An 18,636-nucleotide genomic window follows, 5' to 3' on the forward strand; every position below is an offset into this window, starting at 1 on the left:
CCAGATTCAGCGACAATTTCTTCCCAGTTGTAATCAGGCAACTGAATGGTCTTCTCATCAGCTAGAATATGGTCTTAACCTCTCATCTACCTAATTTTACTTCGGAGTCACGTGAGTGACTACGTGAAGAACCCGCTCAGTGCGCAGGCGCGGCATTACGCCAGCAGTGCAACAGCGGCTTGCAACGGGAGCTAGGCACTCTCGTTACAGCATGAACCGGACCGTCAGGTGAGTATCCTGAGGTCGGGTTTTCTTTTACAGGTGAGCCTTTTTCTGCTTGTGTTTTTACAGGCAGAGAAAAAGGCTCTGGAACAAAACTGTCCCCCGTTTTCCCGTTGGGGAGGGGGGAAGCAACGGCGGTAGGAGCGACCCGGTGTTCCGTAATTCCCCGACACCGTGCCGAGGCCAGCCCGCTAGTACCTGAAGCAGCGGGCTGGACGCATAGCCACTCGAGAGGCATCCGGCAGGTGTTCCCGATGTCGGACGGGACGTCTCTCCTCCCGCACGGGGGGAGAGAGAGCCGCCTGAGCCGCTGGAGCGGCTCACGGAGCAAGTGCCTGCGAGACGCGCTGCTTGAGGGGCGCTCTCGCTACTACAAGGCAAAAGCTCCAGAAGAACCTGTCTCCCGCTCGACTCCAGCGGAGGAGCGTTCCATTGCAGGGGGGCAGCAACAGGCGGTAGGAACAATTACCGGTCGCCCCGCTATCCCCATCACCGCGCCGAGCCCAGTCCCGCTAGTGCCTGAACTGCGGGCTGGATGTCTAGCCATCCGAACAGGCATCCGGCCGGTGGCGTCCGATTCGTCGGACGGGGACATGTCTCAACCTAAATGGAGGAGAGACAGCCGCCTGAGCTGCATCCAACAGCAATTGGAGCAGCTCCAGCGAGATGCGCAGAAAGAGCGCTCTCGCGGAGGGAGGTCAGGCACCCCCTCCACAGTGCCTCATGCACTGCCCTTTGCTCCCTCATTACTGGAGGCTAGCATTGGTGACCAGGGCTGGGCTGGTCTGGAACAGGGGCAGGCGGACGAATTCGGGAGTATGCCAGGGTGCAGGAACATGAAGAGCTGTTGGGTGTGATGGACCGTTTGTAGCAACCCCACGGGCTGGAGCACCGCTGGAACCAAGAATGGTGGCCAGCATCAACCATTACTGGAAAAGGTGCTCGCTGAGGTGCTGAAACAACACAGCACCAGAAAACGGTGAGGCCCTCAAAGTAAAAAGTGTCAACAGCCAAATCTGGGGGTATGTGGGTCACACATCCAGACCCAAGAACTCAAGCTACAGCGGATCCTAAGGCTCCTGACGTCAGCCATCACAGCCTTTGCTCGTTCCGTGGAGACCACGGAGATGGATACCTGCCAGCAGGATGTGCTGGCATTAATGTGTACCACACAATTTGAGAAGGAGGGAAACATAAGACCTGCCCTCAATCCCAAATTTGCTGGCTTGTGTAAAGCCCCAGCTGCGGAGACGGACGCGCTGCCATTTGGGAAAGATTTCAATAACAACTGAAGGAGATGCAGGAAGCATCAAAAACCTTCGGCCTAATGAGGGCAGGCCCCGGGACGAGCAAACCAAGACCTCCGATACCCAAGTGGCAGCACCCCACGGCATCCACCAGTCGACGTCCGCAATATGGGACTGGTGAACGCTTGGGGTCCGCACATTATCCCCAAAGATCTTTCAGATCAGGGCCCGCAGCGGACCCTCTGGAAAATGCGCCTCCCCCCAACATCGCCAGCACGTCAGAACAAAATCTTCAGGAAAATGAAGAAACAGAATCGCCAATAACCATGGAGGTAGGTGGGTCTGGTCCCTACCAGCATATAGAGAATAAGGGTGCTTTATTAACAGGGGGGAGATTACACTTGTTTAAAGAAGCATGGGGTATGGTCACGAGTGACAAGTATATACTCAACAACATTACAGGATATAAAATACAATTCATGTCAGAAAAAACGCCGCCATTTCAACAATGGCCCCAAAGGGTATTTCTCCCTCCGTCAAAGAGAAACGTGAGGGACAAGCTGAACTGGTGAGACTTATCACAAAGGGGGTCATCAAAAAGACCAAACATGAACCTTTGGAAATTGTATCGAATATATTCACTAAAACCAAAAAAGATGGTGTCTGTCGCATCATCATTGACTTAACATCACTAAACAAATTTGTTAAGTATATACATTTCAAAATGGAGACATATGTTACTGCCAAACAACTGAATTCCAAAGGACACTTCATGGCAAGCATTTATCTTAAAGATGCTTACTATCTAGTACCCATATACAAGGATCATCGCAGATACCTAAAATTTATCTGGATGGTACAAAGCATTGCTCTATGGGCGAACTTCAGCCCAAGATTATTCACTAAGAAAACAAAAACATATTGTCATGGCATATCTGGAGGATATTCTCATAGTAGGGAAAACGATGGAATTGGCTGTGGCAGCAGTATCAGCTACAAAACAGCTCCTCGAAACTCGGGTTCGTCCTACATCCAGATAAATCTAAGTTGAAGCCATCCACTATCATGGACTACCTGGGCTTCACAATTAACTCAGTCCATATGACTGTTACCTTGCCAAAGGCAAAAATGGTTGAATTAGCACAATCATGCAACAAATTAATGGTCAACGAGCGACCAACTATTCGACAAGTAGCAAGAGTAATTGGGGAAATGGTAGCAGCATTTCCGGCTACACAATTCGGACCTTTGCACTATCAAAAAATTTTACAGAGAGCAAAGGTACGGGCAATAAAACGACATACAGGTCACTATGATCGTGTCATGAACTTACCCACTGAAGCAATATCAGAGCTACAGTGGTGGGCAGAAAACGTTTGGCATAGTTTCAGCCCTATCTTTATCACTAACCCTACTTTAGTTATTCAAACAGATGCCAGTGCTCAAGGCTGGGGAGCGACTAACTCCATATCCAGCACAAATGGTAGATGGACTAAACTAGAGTCATCATTACTACTTACACTGGGCATTAACTATCTAGAGATGTTGGGCGCCTTTTATGGTTTAAAAGCATATGTATCTAATATGCAGCACTTGCATGTTCGGTTACAAATTGATAAATACTACGGTGATGGCTTATATTAACCATATGGGTGGCATAAAATCATTATCATGCGACAAATTGGTCAACATGATTTGGCAATGGTATGTCGAAAGACATATTTGGCTATCAGCTACTTATCTACCAGGTAAGCTAAACACCCATGCCATGAGAAAATTAAACGTCAGGGTTGCAAGTTTGAACAGACCTTACCTGGAACTGGGATTGTCCAAACAAACCATCAGCACCATGTCGGCATCCCTTCGAACATCCACCAAGAGGCAGTACTTAACCAGCATCAAAAAAGGGAGAAGTACTGCCAGGAAACATGGACAACATACGCAACAGCTACAGCCACCAACATACTGGAGTTCCTGGCCATCTACACCACGATGTAGGGATCAGCTACAGTGCCATCAACACAGCGCAGAGTGCTCTTTCTGCTTATCTCAAACCAGCGGGAGGACAACAGGCGATGGGATCCCATCCACTGGTGGTAAAACTGATGAAGGGCATTTACAATATCAAGCCCTAAGCCCAGGTATACCCATATTTGGGATATCAGTGTGGTCCTGACATATCTCAGGGAATGGCCACCAGCCAGATCCCCCGGCCTCGAGCAAGCTACACTAAAGACGCTTAGGTTGATGGCACTTGTATCCGCTCAGAGGGTCCAGTCACTACACCTATTGCGACTGGACAACATGATCACAGCTCCAGACCAGATCTGTCGTTATCCAGCGACTGGTCAAACAGAGCAGACCAGGAACACCTAATCCAGTCGTGGCTTACCCACCAGAACCACGGTTATGTGCCATGACCTACCTACTATCCTACATAGACACAACCAGAATATTCGAGGGAGATGAAAAGCCTTGTGGGTCAGTCACAAAAACCTTATGGTGGGGTACGAGCCAAACCATTGCGAGATGGCTCAAGCAGGTGCTAGAAACTGCTGGGATAAACACTAACATGTACAAATTTTATTCCACCAGGGCAGCATCCATGTCGACGGCTAAAGAATGGACATGCCTATACACCACATCCTGGCTACAGCAGGATGGTGGGAAGGGAAAAGGCCGTTCAGAAATTTTATAATAAGCCGTTGGCAAAACCTGGTTTATTTGCAGTAAAGATTTACGAACTGCAAATATTTAATTTAAGCCCAGGGGAGCAACTTAATTCTTTGTTGTTATTGTTTAAAAAATACCATTGTGTTTTTCTACAAATAGACTCATTGGTTCATTACGATAACACTTCCTCCCTCAAGAACTTCGGCAGTGAGTGAAATGAAACTGTTACACGGTTTGAAATCACAGAGCTTTGAAATCTTCACGTAGTCACTCACGTGACTCCGAAGTAAAATAGTAAGATTAAACGAGAACTTACCAGTTTGAAGTTTGATCTGTATTTTATGAGGAGTTACGATGAGGGATTACGTGCCCTCCGCTCCCACCCTCATTATATGGATCAAACTAATAAATTGATGTCTCCTTATCTTTACTATGTTTACTTCAAAATAACTGTGTCTATCTGTGATTCCACACCGCTGCTTGGAAGTATGCCGCGCCTGCGCACTGAGCGGGTTCTTCACGTAATCCCTCATCGTAACTCCTCATAAAATACAGATCAAACTTCAAACTGGTAAGTTCTCGTTTAATCTTACTATTTTAGATCATTGTACAATCTTTCATCAGACTTTATCTTGCACTAAATGTGGTACCTTTCATCCTTTATCTGTACACTGTGGACAGCTTTCCTTTGACTGGATAGCACACAATATAAAGCTTTTCATTGTACCTTGATACATGTGGCAATAATAAACTAAACTAAATTATCATAATAAAATATTGAAGATATTTTTAAAAACAAACCATCTAAAACACCATCAGTGTTCGGCACGGACTAGAAGGGTCGAGATGGCCTGTTTCCCAACTGTAATTGTTATATGGTTATATGGTTAAAATGGCGACATCTTTTAAAAGCATTGACGGTGACTTATGGGCTAATACAAAGTGTTCCAGGTGATTTGACATTTCTTGGCTTAACCTGTTTTTGTCTGATTTACAACCCAATCTTTGATTCTGATGATTTCCATCCAGTGGGTGCTGCTTTGTGCACCTGCAGTTGTCTGCCATTTTACATTGCTGTAAATTTTAAATGCTGCCACAATTCTTGTCTCTGTATTTCACTGCATCATGTGTAAACTACTGCTATCCTTCACTATCTGGTAACGTTAACCCAGGGAATCCTGATTAGACAGATCTAGGACCTTCTCATCAGCAGCAACATGTATTGAGCAACAGGATTTGAAGATCTCTCATGTATAACATTTACTTAAGAGGCTTGAGAAAGAATAAAATCAAGCAACAAATATCTTGCACAGTATTTGGTGGCCTTATATGAAAATAATAAATTTGAAGTAGGTAATTAATGAGGCAGAATGAATGAAGAAAATCATATTCCTGTAGAGACTAATCTTGTTAGTCTGAGGAAGGGTTTCGACATGAAACATCACCTATCCATGTTCTCCTGAGATGCTGCCTGACCTACAGCACTGTGCGTCCTTTTAAAGACTAATCTTACGATGGATGCTAGTGAACAAGTAGGTTATGATCCTGAGACCGGAACAGATAGAGAGGGAACACCTTTAAGACACCATTGTCTTAATTTGAGATATTGACTTATAACAATCGAAAAGAGTACCCACATCAACCTTCATTCATGAATTGAGTGAAATTGTAGAAATGAAACATAAAACTTTCATCTAACAACAAAACACTAAAAAAAATAATTATAACCCTAATAGAATGTGGCAATGTTTACAGTTAAGTAGCTTTTGCTCTTTAGATTGGCCTGCCCATTTATTGTTGTGCTGTCAACAGAACAATGTCTTCTGTAGATTACATTTTTCTTTTAAAAGCAATTCTTTACACGATCTGTTTATCTTTCAATAGTTTAATCATATAATCTAATGAAATTGTGGTCAAAATTTGCCCATGCAAACAAAATGACTTTCACAGTAAATAGGTGTCTCTGCTGATGACTAGACTGTGTTCATCATTGAAGAGGTTCACACAATGGGGACATTGCTATGAGGTAGACACAATATAAACTCAATTGTCTTTGCCAGATCTACTGTAAGTATTCTACTGCAATTTCAATCCATCTTCTGAAGAACATTTTGTCACCTTTGAGACATCAGAAATTTTTGTGTATTCCACTCAACATCTGACAGAAGATAAAATAAAAACAAACAATGACAAACACACAGCAGGTCAAGCAGTATCTATAGAAAGGGAAACAGTTAATGTTTCTGTTCAGTGATAATCGAAAGGACAATTCTCATACATTAAGCTTCAGTGTTTGGTTGCCAACTGCAGGTTTGTTTTGTAGTCAGTCCTTCTGGAATATTCCTCAATTCATGCACACAAATGTAGGTTTCTACAGATAGATAACTGACTACTGATCAGAAAATACCACATTGGATGATAAAAGTTCTCCTTAATCATTTCCCTATCTTCAAGCAAACATACTGTAACATAAGTATCTGTGCCTGATAAGACAAATCTTTCCCTGAGTCTCTTTATTAAATTTTCTGCAAGGACTTGTATTTCCAGTGTAACTTCAGTAACCAATAATTCACTTTGTTTTATACGTTCTGTCTTCCCAAAAGTGGTTATTTGTTTGCTTGCAAAAACAAACAACCACTTGGTGCCAAGATTGGTGAAACTAGTTTTTGGCTCGTTTCTTGTGATGAATAATATTACTTCACTCTTTCAAGAAGCAGCAAAATACGGTCCAAGAGCGAGGGGCAGTGTGCTGCTGAGTTTCAGGAATTTAGAATGCTCAAGACTCACAAATCAGCAGACGTCTTTCAGTTCTTCTGCATGAGCGGTATAAATGTGAATGTATTTAAAAACTTTCACAGCAAAGCGCTCCAAGTGGAAGGCAGCCAGCTGCTATTTGCAGACACCAATGAACAATGTGAGCACCACAACTAACACCAAATGTCTTTCCCCAACATGACCTGCAACTTCTACCACCCTTTGTTTTTTTCTAGCTCATTTAGCACCACTAAATTTGTGTTGGTATTGTGTGTACGAAACCTAAACAACTATTCATTGAGATGCTTTTCCTCAATCAGTTGACGAATAAATACTCATTACAGTCAGTAGTTACACCTGATAGATAAGTAAATCCATGAAGTCTATTTTCACCACAGTAACACCATATGACAGGTTAAGGTTTTTTTCTGTTTGTTGTATCCAAGTCAAGTACAGATAAACTAACACTCCTATAAATTTTTGGTTAAATAAGTTGCAAATGATCACCCCCAAGTCAGCATTAATGTGGAGATGGTCGAGATCTTTAAGTGCCTGGGTGTGAATATCGCTAACAATTTGTCCTGGTCAAACCATATTGGCACTATGGCCAAGAAAGCACACCAAAACTACTACTTCCTCAGAAGAACAAGGAAATTCAGCATGTCTCCAATGACTCTTACCAATTTATATACATGGACAGTAGATGCTTGTATAGAAGGCATCAAATTGAGATACATCACAACTTGGCTTGGCAGCTGCTCTGTTCAAGACCATAAGAAATTGCAGATAGTTGTGGATGCAGCCCACTGCATCACCCCCTCCCCCATTTTCATTGACCCCATCTGTCTCGGGTAAGTGGCTAATATAATCAAGGATCATTTACACGCCGGTTAATTCCCTTTCTACTCTCTCTCATTGGGCGGAAGATACAAAGGTTTGAAAGCACGTACCACCAGATTCAGAAACAGATTCTTCCCTGCTGTTTTCATGTTACTTAACATACCATTCATAGATTAAATAGTGTAGTCCTGATATCCCAACCTACACCATTGGAGCTTTGTAAATGTCTTTATCTGTTCTTTCTCTTTTGCTGTAAAACTGTCATGCTGTTGCACTACATTCTACAATCTAGTTATGTTTTTCTCTTTGTATTACCTGTTCTACTTGAGTATAGCTTGTACTCATGAATGGTATGATTTGACAGGATACTACCCAAACAATGTTTTTCACTCTTTTTATTTACTGTCCACCATTTTTTTTCATTAAATAGAAGCTACATTGCAAGGAATGCTAAACAAAAAAAAATCTCTGTTCCTTATTTAAACAAAGGTTAATTGTTCATGCTGATTCCATGCAAAATCTGTGCATAATCCAGTTTTCCTCAGATGACATCCTTCCACATCCATCCAGTCAAAGTCCCACAAGATCATGTATGTTTCAAACAAGTCACCTCCCACTCTTTTAAAGGCTAATGAATTTAAATCTAGCCTGCTCGATCCTCCCTCATAAGACAACCTGCCCGTCAATCTAGAAACCTGGTTCCCTGAACGGCTTCCATGTCATTAATGTTTCCATCAAATAAGGGGACCAACACTCTATGCCTCAGATGCCCTTTCACCACTGGATGTTATAATTGAACCATAAGTTGCCAGCTTTTGTATTCCATTTAACCTAGCAATAGTTAATCACCTGCTGTTAGCTTCACTCATTAATTGTTGTGCATGCAATCTAATCTTTTAAGCCCCTGTCCCACTTACATGTCCTTGGCACGCTAATTACGCGACCTCATGGTCGCGTTGAGACGCGACGGTCCCGTGAGAGTCGCGCGCATCTTCATACGTCTGCACAGTCGTCTGGAGCGCGTGACTTTGTTAGCCCTTGCTGTCTCCTCCCCTTCCTATCTCTCCCTCAGCCCTCGGGCTCCTCCTCCTCCTTTTTCCTTTCTTCTCCCCGCCCATCAGTCTGAAGAAGGGTTTCGGCCCGAAACGTTGCCTATTTTCTTCGCTCCTAGATGCTGCTGCACCCGCTGAGTTTCTCCAGCAATTTTGTGTACCTTCATGAATGTAATGTTGAATGCATTATTGTTTCATGTATCACTTCATATACACTATTAAAAAATGAATAGAATTCAGAGTAAAATGAATACATTCCATTTAGATAAACTGGATTCTAATAAACCAAAGTAAAAGGTAAGCAGAAAAAACAGATTCCAGTGCAAGGCCCACCAGTACATTTTCTCTTTCACCATAGATTATGATGATTCAAGTAATTGCATTTATAGTCTTACCATCACCATGGGACTCTCCTGAAGTTCCATCCTTGGCACCATCTCTTTACATGCAGCTCTAGATCACGTAATCTGCAGTTAAGGGAGTTGGTTCTGATTTCCAGCCCCAATGCTTCATCATCACTCTTACCCTCTCAATTTTCTCTGTGCTAATACATATCTAGTCCATTTTCCAAATTTGGAATAAACATTCATTCCAATTAAACCCAGAAAAAATAAATAATTCTAGCTAAAATTTGCAATACAAATAGAAAACAAAATTAGGCAAAGAGTTCAGGTCTGCTTTATGTGAAGCACTAAAGTTGTGATCTCCCATTGCACATGAGATCCAAGATGTCACCAATTAGTCCTTGCACAGAAGATCTCACAAAGAAAGGCTTTGCACCATTCCACATATTGGAAGCCACTGAGTGGGCTGAGGAGAACTTGGGAAGATCATGTTCATCGGAAGCTGAGGGATAGATCCAAAGAATAGGGGTAGTGGTGAGTGGATCAGACAAGTACTGTGGAGGTGATGTGATGAAGGAGTTGGAGTGCAGGCCACTGATGAGATGATGGGAAGCATGAATGTGGACCTGATCATGAGCCAAGAATCCTCCTGACAGAAGATGGAGGACTGAGACTCACAATCCACCAGCAGTGACGCAGGTAAGTGCAGATGTTCTAATGCTGAAGCAGATCTCAACCCTATGGTTAACATAGAAACATAGAAACATAGACTTGTTTCAGTATCTGGTGTCTGTGCAAATATTTAGTTTAGTTTAATTTTGTTTAGTTTAGTTTGGAGATACAGCACAGAAGCAGGCCCTTCGGCCCACCGAGTCTGCACTGACCAGCGATCGTTGCACATTAGATATGGGCCATATGCTTGGTAGAATTTTGCACAGCATTAAACAATCCTTGAACACTGTTTGACACTATTGTGCATGAGGAATCTGAGGAATCTTGGAACAAAGGTGCATAGTTCCCTGGTAGATAAGATGGTCAAGAAGGGTTTTGGTACATTGGCCTTCGTCAGTCAGGGTACTGAGTATAGAAGTTGGATGTTATTTACAGTTTACAAGATATTGGTGAGGCTGCACTTAGAGTATTGTGTTGAATTTTGGTCACCCTACCATTGGATGGATGTTATTAAACTGGAAAGAGTGCATAGAAGATTTACAAAGATGTTGCCAGGCCTTGGAAACCCTGAGCTATAGGGAGAGGTTGGGCAGGCTAGGCATTTATTCCTCGGAGTGAAGGAAGATGAGGGGTGAGGGTAAATGCACAGTGTCATTTACCCAGAGCTGGGGAATCAAGAACCAGAGGATAATGGTTTAAAGTAAGAGGGGGGAAATTTATTTGGAATCTGATGGACACATTTTTCACAGAGGGTGGTAGGTAAATGGAATAGTTGCCAGAGGAGGTAGTTGAGACAGTTGCACCATAGGAACATTTAAAATACATTTGAATAGGTACATTGAAATGAATGGTTTAGATGGACCAATGTAGATTGGGCATCTCAGTCAGCATAGGCACATTGGACCGAATGGCCTGTTTCTGTGTTGCATGACTATGACTTCAGATCTTCAGCTCAATTCTCGCATAATCTCTGGATTTTGCTTCTCTTCCTCACGGAATCAACAACGAGTGAAACAACTCCTTCAGCCCACTGAGTCCAATCCACCATCCCATTCGCACTAGCTCCACACATATCCCATTTCATCTTTCCCACATTCCCATCAAATCACCTCAGAATCTACCTCTCACCTACTCACCAGGAGTAATTTACAGTGGCCAATTACTGTACACACTTGTATGTCTTTGCAATGTGAGAAGTTTCACCCCTCTCTTAAGGGGAAATGTACCGTATATGCATTAATGCCCCCAAAACCTGGAACAGGCCTCCCAGTGCCACCCCCCCCCCACCCACTCCCCCCCCCCCCCCCACTCCCCCCCCCCACTCCCTGCTTTCCAAAGGCCCTAAGAATCGAGTGTGATTCGCATTTGCGGTGAACCCTGTAGTTGAAGATGTTATTCGAAAGTAGCAACATTTCTACACTGATTAATTGCAAATCAAAGAGAAATCACAACATGAGAATAAATTCCAACTAAACATACGGTGCTGTACTTTATTGAGCTAATGGCTACACTTTTGAGAATTTGTGGGGGGGTTTTCAGCAAATACTTACAATATTTGCATGGAGCCCTGTGTGGGGTTACTTTAACCCTCATTCATCAATTTATTTAAAATGGAGCAAATCTCATTTTAAATAAACACATGGAAGAATTTAATGCGCGTGTTGGCGAGTTTTTTCACCAAAGGGATTCTACCTTCTGTGTGACCACATGCTGTTTGTCAGTTGACTTCCTCATGCATCTTGTGCAAGGCATTCTCAAGGAATTTGGGTGAGGGCAGTCATTTGTCTTTCAGGCTGCTGTTGTTTGGTTCCATTTCCGCACAGCTGGTATACCAGTTGCTATCGCTACCATCCCTACCCTTGGGTGTCACTAACATTAACCCACACCAACAATTTCCTCTACATTACTCTACCACCATATTTGGCCAGCACCTTTCTCGCTTCTGGCCATTTGATCAAATTGCCCAGAAGTAAGTTGAGTCTCCTTCTACATTTCTACTGGCAAAGTTAACTTTATCACACCATCACCATACTGAACAACATGACTGTACTGTTATTAAGTTCAATCAATAACAAATGAGAAAAAAGGCTTCAGAGCTTCAAAGAATGGGTTGCTTATTGATTAGCTATTTTCAATTAGCTGTCAATTATTTAGGAACCTCCAGGATGCAGGGAACTGTTTACACTTTACTCTGGGTACAAATTTGCATCAATATCAATATACTGTATCTCCCTTCTGAAAAGAAAATTAACTTCTGAGAATAGAGCACCACTTCATCAGCAGCATTGAAATCAATATAAACTGCAAGTCCCTCAGTTACACATTACAAGTTGAAACTAGGTTGAAGATTGAAGCATTGAGATTTTTCTTTTTGTAATACCCTCCTATTTTAATGTTTGGGTCACATCCTTATCCATCATTTTGTTTATGAACACATTTCATCAGAGGATCGAGTTCCAAAGCAATCTCGCTATTTTTGATTTCTAGTCAATATTTTTTCAGCTACAGTATTGTGCAATACTGTAACTAGTTATTGTGCATTTAATGGGCACGTACTCTTTTCACAATCACAATTTAGGCATGGGAATGCCTGCATAATTTCAAAACTAAAGCAAAGTATAACCGCAATGGGGTGAGGAAAGAAATGTTACAATAAGCAATGAGGCTGGAGTGTGATATGGAGCAGTTTGGAAAATAAACCAATTTTAAACTTAGCCCTGTAAGTAATGCTATTTCTGGTGGGAAAGCTGCATGTACTGCGAACAAATGAGAACTGTACTCTTCTGGGCTAGCGAGGTTGATAATCCCACCAGGTTATTCAAGGTTAAATTTCCCACCAGGTACAAAGTAGAAGGGAACCGGGCGTAACATTGGTCTTCCTTGAGATGAGTCGATTTTCAACTGCACAGCAGCATTTTTTTCAGGATTCTGAAAAGCAATTTCTAGACCAATAAATCTCAGTGGAGCCCAAGATGGTTGACATGTGAACTGGAAAACAGAACAAGGTGAAATTCAGAGTTGTAAATTCTCACTTAATCAACAACAAAAATGGTCACTTCAAAGACTTGTTACTCAAAATAATTACAATATAAAATGTTCTACATGTGGAAATTATAGCATATTTTAAAAACATTATATTTATGATTTTCGCAGTATTTTGAGGAGTTATCAGTCCAATAGTAAAGATATATGACTGACTAACGAAGATAATGCACTATGACATCGTTGAAATTTATAATCAATGACATCACCGGAATAGTTGTGTTATATTTGTGCACGCTTCACTTTATTGTTATGTGTCCTATCCTCATTTTAGAACATCTTTCTTTTTTACGCTAAGCCACAAGATAGCATATGTCTGTAAAATATACTGATTATATATCACTAATGTATTCGTTAAGTTCTATAATTATACCCTTGGTATTTACACTCATACATTTCATCAATCTGCTGCTCCAGATTACAAAACATATGTCAGATCCCCAGATAAATGGTCCTGTGTTCTACTTTCAATTGTGGCTTCTCATTTTGATGCACCCTTACCTTTAAAGCAGCAGTCTCACTTCAAATATTAAAAATGTGTTCTTCTCTGCAAAAAGGCACAGCAGCTCCTTTACTTCCTGAGGAGGCTCAAGAAAGCCCACCTGTCCCCCCAGATCCTGACCAACTTCTACCGGTGTACCATCGAGAGCATCCTGACCGCCTGCTTCACGGTATGGTACAGCAGCTGCACTGTTGCGGACAGGAAGGCACTACAACGGGTGGTGAAAACCGCGCAGCACATCATCGGTGCCCCGCTCCCTGCCATGGATGCCCTCCACCGAAAACGGTGTCTGAAACGAGCTGGGAAGATCATTAAAGACCCCTCCCACCCCAACCATGGACTGTTTGCCCTCCTCCCATCAGGGAGGCGGTACAGGAGCCTCAGGTCTCGTACCAGTAGGATGAGGAACAGCTTCTACAATCATACCGTCGCATTGCTGAACTCGGAGTCCCGCCGATAGATTCCTCTGGTCCCTCCATCCCCATTGTTTAATTATTCTGTATTCTGTATTTTTTATTATTCTGTATCCTCTTTTTTTTTTTTAATTTCTATATTGCACTACTACGGACTGACGCAAAACTGCATTTCGTTGTACCCATACTCAGTATTTGTGCAATGACATTAAAGTTGAATTGAATTGAATTAAATAAGTTATTGCTAAAGAGTTCCATGGTATTTGGTGTTCAAAGGTTTTCACAGGTCTCTTCCAACTTATGGATGGGTCGTGATGATGAAATGTGTATAATTCCTCACAGGTGGTGCAGCATGTAGATATGCTGCCTCACAGCACCAGAGACCTGGGTTCAATCCTGACCTCGGGTGCTGACCGTGGAGTTTGCACATTCTCCCTGTGACCGTATAGGTTTCCTCAGGGTGCTCCAGTTTCCTCCCACATTCCAAAGATGTGCAGGTTTGAAGGTTAATTGGCCTATGTAAATGTCCCCTCGTGTTTAGGGAGAGGATGCAAGTGTAATATCATAGAACTAGTGTGAACGGATGATTGATGGTCAGCATAGATTTGTTCGGCCGAATGGTCTGCATCAATGCTGTACCTCTACACTAAACCAAACTGCAGTCAGCTGGTATTATTATGAAGTTTGCACTTATTTCCATTTTCCACTTTAGCTCTTTTATTTGAAATGTCCTTTTTCAACACAGGTGATTTAGTCTTTGTTTAACAATATTATCCCATCACTCAAAGCTATTGTATCATTCTTGTGTATTCATTCACTCATTGGATTACTATCATTTTATTATGCATTGAATTACCTTGATAAAAGGTGAATGTAATAAATAATCCAAGGAATTGTACCACGATTCCTGCAAATTTCCACTGAATTTTGCAAATTGGTAATATATTGTGGTTTGCTTTATCAGAGAGCTTTCCACTTTCTCTGAGTAAGAAATACATTTCATACACTTGTTAACCTAATTTACTTCCCTGCCTATCCCTCTGGTGTACTCTATTTATAAATTTAAAATCATACTCATTTATACCACTTACTTCAGGAATTTCTGCTCCTGCAACTGCGTGGCTGAATTCCGATCTGCATTTTCTCTCCAAACAATGGTCTATGTCTGAACCAAAGGCAGAAACATTGAGAATATACAAAAGGCCAGTCAGCAGGTGAAACATAGGGTTGAGTACTTGCATCAGTCTTGACCAGAAATGTCGACCATCCCTTTGCCTCCACATGTGCTGCTTGACTCATTGAGAATATCCAGCAATTTATTTTCAGCCAGGCAGCAGTTAAGTTAAGTGGTGCTCAACATCCTATATCTATATTACTAAAAGTCTGATCTTGACCACTTCCTGTTGTTCTGTATATTGATTTTAGAAAAAATGCTGCTACTTACGGCTGTGATTTTTGGCCATCTTACTCAGTCACCCTCCGCTGTGCAGGACAAGAAGATTTTTCCCATCGTTGAAAAATAAAAGAGATATTAGTGTTTTAAAAATGTTGAGATTCACTCTCCTGAAGGCCACCCCCCTTCTGGAGGGACTATAAACACCCGGAAGTATTGAATGCCTCAGTCAGTCTCTGCAAGATGGGGGAAGCGAGAGGGTCACGTCTGAGCTGTGAATAACACTGAACACATGTCTAAACTGTGAGTGTGGTTTTACTGGCCTTGATTGCCCTTAATGTGGTTTGAAAATGAAAATGTGGTTGATTTGAAATAAAGCACAGCAAATGGTTGGTGGTGGTTTGTTTGAAATAAAGCCCAGCAAATGGTTGGTGGTGTTTGGTTTGAGATAAAGCACAGCAAATGGTTGGTGGTGGTTGGTTTGAAATAAAGCACATGGAGCAGCCTGGACAAGGTCAGGAAAAGGCCAGACGCCAGGCAGGTTCAAACAGTAGTCTTTAATCACACAGCGAGAACATACACCACCAAGGGGCCTCGGGAAACCCTGTGGCAGACCAATACCCCTGTCCCTCAATAGCCGAGGGGGATGACCCAAGGAGTGGCTTAACCCCCAGGGACTGCCACAGGATCGCCCCCCCCCCCCCCCCCCAAGTACCCGAGGCACGAAATGGACAGGAGGGCATAAACCGCGGCCAGCCCGGGTGCATACCATGTCCGGCACAGGAACAGGCAACTGACCAACAGGTGCAGGGGAAGGAGTAGCCAGAAAAGGAGGTACCCTAGACGGCGGACGGAAGGACCCATGACGAGACGTAGGCACCGGCGCCAGCTTGCCCACCGTCTGCCGAAGATGCTGCAGAGTGTCCGAAGGCTGCTCCACCTGGCCCCATGCCGGTGGGATGAACTCCCCGGGGAGTATGTCAACGGAGAGCCATACACCAATTCGGTGGAGGAGGAGGCCAAGTCCTCTTTTGGTGCAGTGTGGATCCCCAGCAAATTCCACGGGAGAGCATCCACCCAGTCCGGATCATTCAGCCGTGCCTTCAGGACATCCTTGAGTTGGCGGTGAAACCATTCCACCAGTCCGTTCGCGTGCGGATGATACGCTGTTGTGTGTTGTAGGCGAACCCCCAGGAGGCGTGTCATGGCCGACCACAGTTCCGACATGAACTGAGGCCCCCGGTCGGATGTTATGTCCAGTGGCATACTGAACCGGGTGATCCAGTGCGCCACCAAGGCTCGAGCACAAGTGGCTGTTGAAGAATCAGGTAGCGGTCCATGACGGCGAAGAGATAGGTCATGCCCCGGGATGGCGGCAGCGGTGCCATGGTATCCACGTGAATGTGGTCAAACCGCTACCGAGGGATGGTGAACTCCTGCAACGGCGCACGCACGTGTCGTTGCATCTTGGCAGTCTGGCACGGGATGCAAGTGTGCGCCCAATTTCCAAACTCCTTCCGCAGCATGTGCCACTTGAAGTGGGAGGCTACCAGGGCCGTTGTCGCCCAGATGGAGGGATGCGCAAGCCCATGGAGCACCACAAAGACCATGCGCCGCCAGGCGACAGAGGCGATGGGTCGCGGAAGTCCAGTGGAGAAATCTCACAGCAGGACCACAGACAACGTCCTCCAACTACAGGCCCAAAACTGCCGTACGATAGGCAGCCATCTCCTCGTCGACCAGCTGAGCGGCTGCCAGGGTGGAATAATTAATACCCTCAGCGACTTGGAGAACCGTGTGGACTGCAGGTCGCGATAAGGAGTCAGCCACCCTGTTGTATTTGCCCTCAACGAAACGGATGGAGGTTGTGTACTCGGACACATACACCAACTGCCTCTGCTGCCGGGCAGACTCGTCTGAAACTTTGGCGAACACGAAGGTTTGCGGCTTGTGATCCGTTAATGCAGTAAAAAGCCTCCCCTCCAGGAAGTAGCGAAAGTGGCGTACAGCGAGATACAGGGCAAGGAGCTTGCAGTCGAAAGCGCTGTAACGGCGCTGAGCACCACTGAGATGCCTGCTGAAAAAGGCTAGTGGCCGCCAGCATCCGTCAACGAGCTGCTCTAACACTGCCCCAAACACAACCTTAGAAGCGTCCACCGTCAGGGTGGTCGGGGCATCCTCTCGTGGGTGGACGAGCCTTGTGGCCCCAGCCAGTGCCTCCTTAGCCCTTTTGAATGCTGCTGTTGCTTCGTCGGACCACTCAACCTCCTGCGATGACCAGCGATCAGGTGGAAAAGCGGACGCATGATTGCGGCTGCTGCCGGCAAGAAACGGTAATAAAAGGTGAACATCCCCACGAACTCCTGTAGACCCTTAACTGTGGTCGGATGGGGGAAACTGTGGACAGCATCCACCCTGGCTGGCAGTTACGCGGTGGCCGAGGAAGTCGATAGCCGTCACCCCAAAACGGCACTTGGACGAGTTGATGGACAAACCAAAATCGCTGAGGCACTGACACAGCCAACGAAGATGAATGCAGTGCTCCTGCCGTGAGCGACTGGCCACGAGTATGTCATCCAAGTACACGAATACGAAGTCCAGTCTGCGGCAAACAGAGTCCATAAGCCGATGTAAGGCCTGCGCAGCATTTTTCAAATCAAAAGGCATCCGAACATGTTCAAACAGTCCAAACGGTGTTATAATGGCTGTCTTCAGGATATTGTCGGGGTGGACCGGAATTTGGTTGTACCCTCACACGAGGTCCACCTTGGAGAACATCGATGCTCCGGCCAGATGGACATTGAAGTCCTGAATGTGCGGGACCGGGTACCTGTCGGCGACGGTCGCATCATTCAGGCGATGGTAATCCCCACACGGGCGCCAGCCCCCTCCCACTTTAGGGACCATGTGGAGCAGTGATGCCTTTGGGCTATCGGAGGGGTGCATGATGCCCATCGCCTCCATCAGGCGGAACTCTTCCCAAGCCAGACGAAGCTTGTCTGGTGCGAGACAACGCGCCCGGGCGTACACAGGTGGACCAGTAGTAGGAATATGGTGCAATAGATTTCCGATTGAAATGGTTTCCCCCTTACCCTACCCCCCTCCCCCACATAGAAAAACTAAAGAATCCTCAAAACAAAACTCTTAGACAAACTAACATTTAGAAAAGATGGGAAAAAACGGACAGGCTGTACGCAGAACTTGTGAATACACTGACACTTACTATCAGCTGTGAACTGGCCACCCTGGTTAGTGAGTTACATATAAGAATGGAATTGAGCTTACTTGATTCCTGCATGTAAACACATGAGGAGAACTAATTCTACCCCAAGCAACAAGGCACTGCATGGTGATACAGTGGCAGGGCTTTGCTTGGTGTTATGACTTGCAATGAAACAGAGAGATATATCTTTACCCCAGGTTGTCAATGTTTCAATGTTTCTGAGGATTCCCTTTCATTCAGAAATATTCAAAATGCAATG

The sequence above is a fragment of the Amblyraja radiata genome, chromosome 12, assembly GCF_010909765.2.
Source record: "Amblyraja radiata isolate CabotCenter1 chromosome 12, sAmbRad1.1.pri, whole genome shotgun sequence".
Lineage (NCBI taxonomy): Eukaryota > Metazoa > Chordata > Chondrichthyes > Rajiformes > Rajidae > Amblyraja > Amblyraja radiata.